The sequence below is a fragment of the Octodon degus genome, unplaced genomic scaffold (assembly GCF_000260255.1).
Source record: "Octodon degus isolate 3935 unplaced genomic scaffold, OctDeg1.0 scaffold00012, whole genome shotgun sequence".
Lineage (NCBI taxonomy): Eukaryota > Metazoa > Chordata > Mammalia > Rodentia > Octodontidae > Octodon > Octodon degus.
In genome coordinates this window covers 11,299,120-11,302,690 of record NW_004524588.1, presented here as the reverse complement: position 1 = coordinate 11,302,690, position 3,571 = coordinate 11,299,120, and the positions used below count along the sequence as shown (strand labels likewise).

At 37.8% G+C, this 3,571-nt stretch overlaps 1 pseudogene; it reads left to right on the top strand.

Moving 5' to 3' along the window:
* The first annotated feature begins 1,601 nt into the window (after positions 1–1,601).
* LOC101564380 lies at positions 1,602–2,647 on the top strand (annotated as a pseudogene).
* Positions 2,648–3,571: the final 924 nt, after the last annotated feature.

Genomic DNA, 3,571 nt, shown 5'->3' with positions numbered 1-3,571 from the left:
CACAGCTATATCCCACTATAGAAAGTACACAGGATACAAATATGTCCTTTTCTGCTATTACCAGCCATTGATAATCATTGCTTAGGGTCGTTCACTCCTCAGGGACTACAAAATGCTAGTATTCTGCTTCTATCATTTTTTCATTATTAACATGATCTAACTTGCCTCTCATCAGCTGGTTATTTGATATAAATAACCAGTTTAGAAAAGAAAAGAAAAAATTATTGATTCTTTTATCAGCTTATAAAATAAAGAGGTAGTTTCTTGTATCCTAAATGATCAAAGACTTTAAAAATCTTTCGTCATGAGTTTAAGCACCAACCTATTGAGTTATTATCATTAATCATTAATCATTATAGATATTTATTCACTTTAACCATCTTTGCCCAGTGAGAGTTTATTCAAATTGATGCCTGAATCCCTTCTGGCATGACCCTAGAATTCTTTAATAGTGTTCTTCTTTTCTGGTATCCCAAAATGGTCCAGGCTTCCTTTGGCAAATTTTCTGCTTCAGATATGGAATCGGCTATTTCCCTAACCAACCCTGTCTGAAGTTAGGTCCACTCAGGAAACAAACTGAGCTGAATATTTACATGGGAAATCTACTGGGGACTGCCCCTAGAGTCAACACCTGTGAGGGAGGGACAAAAATAGGACTGGGTAGGAGAAAGGGTTAAACCACAGCACAATCACACTGAGCCCACAGACCATGCTGGAGATGGCCTAGTCCTCCAAGATAGCCTGCCTTGAACAAAAGAGCCTGAACTTTATAACTCAAATTAATCAGTCATTGAGTGCAAACTATGGAGCAGGGAGAGACTGATCTTGGGTGAGGTGGCACCTGTCATTTGATGGCAATGGCTCTCAGTCACAGCAATTTTATAACGTCTGGAGACATTTTTGGTTGCCCTGACCAACAGTAGCAGGTTTTTACTGGCATCTAGTAGGTAGAAGCCAGGATTCTGCCACACACCTTCTAATGCACAAAACAGTGCCCAACCACAAAGACATATCTGGTCTAAAATATCAAAAATACTGAGGCTGAGAAACTGGTCAGGAACAAAGCCCACCTGTGACTGAGGTCAGCCAACAGCTGCTGATGTTCTGAGCAGCTGCAGGGTTGAGGGACAGCTGGTACACACGACAGCATCCACTAGTGCTGATTACCGTTCGAGAAAACCAGCACATGGAGACTGCAGCCTGGGTGGTATGGGGACAGGTTGTCAATGGTTTGGCATTTATTTTGAGGCTTTATTTTCAGGAGAATTGTTTAAATACATGTAGTTCATTCATAGCAGTATTTCCAATCCAAAATCAGGACAACAGGTAAAATTCTTACATTTGGAGAAGTCTAAAACTTGTTGACCCAAAGAACACTCCTGAAAACCACCTGATCAAGTTCTTTTTTGAATCATATTAAGTTTGCATATCAGAGAATTGTAAAAGTAAAGGAAAACTTTAAAAGAAAAATGTTCAAAAATAGGACCCGTGATTTTCTTCGTGTATGATCTTGATGAAGAATATCAAGTTGACATAACTCATTTGGACAAAGATCACGCTCTTAGTATCTGAAATGTTAGTTCTGTAGAATAGTTATAAAAATGGAAAAAAGGAAAGTCAATGATGATGGAAAGGTAGACCCAGAGATGTTGTCAGTCCTTTCTGAACACTTTAACCAACTTGAACTGTTGGAAACACATGGACACCTTATTCTCACTGGCACTCAGAGTCTCTGGGTCGGCAATTCTGATGAAGATGAGGAGGAACATTATGCAAAAAATGAACAGTGGTTTCAGTTGCAAGAAAAAAAGAAATGGAAAAAGATCCAACCAAACTGCTTCTGTGGGCTGCTGAAAAAAAATTGACTTACTACAGTGCGGAGACTACTTTCTAAAAAGGTCACTCCAATGGAATAATCTCTACCTCTGACAAAACTAAACAAAAAAGGGGATACAAATGAAGGACCATTTTGTATCTATATATACAAAATAGTTAGGATAGATGTACAGCTACTTTCTCTTAATTCAATGAGAAGAAAGATTTGTACTAATAGTGTTTGGACAGGATATCATGTCTGAATCTTGTACTATGAATAACCACCACGAAGACAACAATATGCAATGTATTAATTATTGAAACTGTCCTACTAACCTGTTTTGAAACTGTCTCATTGCTATTTGTTTCTCAACAAAATAAGTTTAAATTTTTTTAAAAAAAAATGAAAAGGCCACTCATGTGAACACCAGGGATGAAGATGAATATACATCCCTTCATCGAGCAGCCTACAGTAGACACTTAGACACTGTCCGGGAGCTGGTCGCACAAGGGACAGATATGCATGCAGTGACCGTGGATGGCTGGACACCTCTGCACAGTGCTTGTAAGTGGAATGATACCAGAGTGGCTTCTTTCTTCAGCATGATGCAGATAGCAATGCTCAAACAAAAGGCTTCTTAACCCCTTTGCCTCTTGCTGCTGGGAACAGAGACAGCAAAGATACCCTGGAACTCCTGATGAACAATTACATCAAACCAAGTCTAAAGAACAACTTGGAAGAAACTGCATTTGATATTGCCAGGAGGACAATATCAATCACAACCTCTGTGAAATCGTGGAAGGCTGTACAGATTCTTCACCTCAGCCTTAATGGTTCTAATAATTTTCTTAAATTTCTAAATACCAGTGCCTCCTTTGTGTGAAATATAAATTATTGCCATAATACAAAATTGACATCAAATGTCTTACTATAGAAACTCAGTGATGTGCACTATGTTCTTAAAGTGAACTGCCTGACCTTGATGTCAAAATGTATTTGAGAGTTGCTTGGATGTATCTTTAATGATTTTGGTGAAGTTTGTGGGTTTTATCAGAAGTAATTTTACCTATACTTACAAACGACACAAACTAAAGATATTTTTGGTGCTGATCCAAGAGAAATGTATTTTTAAATATCCTAAATCCTGGATCTTTGTTAAATATTTGATATACTGACATGTATTTTTGTAAGGTGAGGTAACTCAGTTTAATTTAAAAGTCTTAAATACACTGGTGTAGTTCAGCTCTCTTCTCTACGTTATCATAGCCAATTGCTTTCCTTCCAAACCACAAAAACTAATATGTTAGTGACTTGAATCTTTTATATGTTCAAATGTTTTTTTAAAAACCTTAGGTCTTTATTTTTTTAAATGAAGGCCATTTTCAGGAAAGCAGTTGTTTAATCCATAAATGTTATATACTGACTCCCTCACCACAACCACAGGATCCTGTGAATAGCCCTACCTCACGCTGGTCATTGTACACGAAATTTACTCCTACAGTGAGTCAGTATGATCTTTCAGACATATATACAGCTATACCTTGGTCCAGGAGATTTTAACATACTTCGCTCCAGCTAGCTCTTCCTGCCTAATCCTGCTGGATTGGACACTTCTCAAGTAATCTGTTGAGGTCACAGGAAGTGTTGATTTTTCCTAGATCCTCATGTTATATAAGCCATTATGAAGGCAAAGTGACAAGGGATAAGGAGCTTTTAGGATTGAAGGGATGATTATTATATAGGAACTAGAACCAC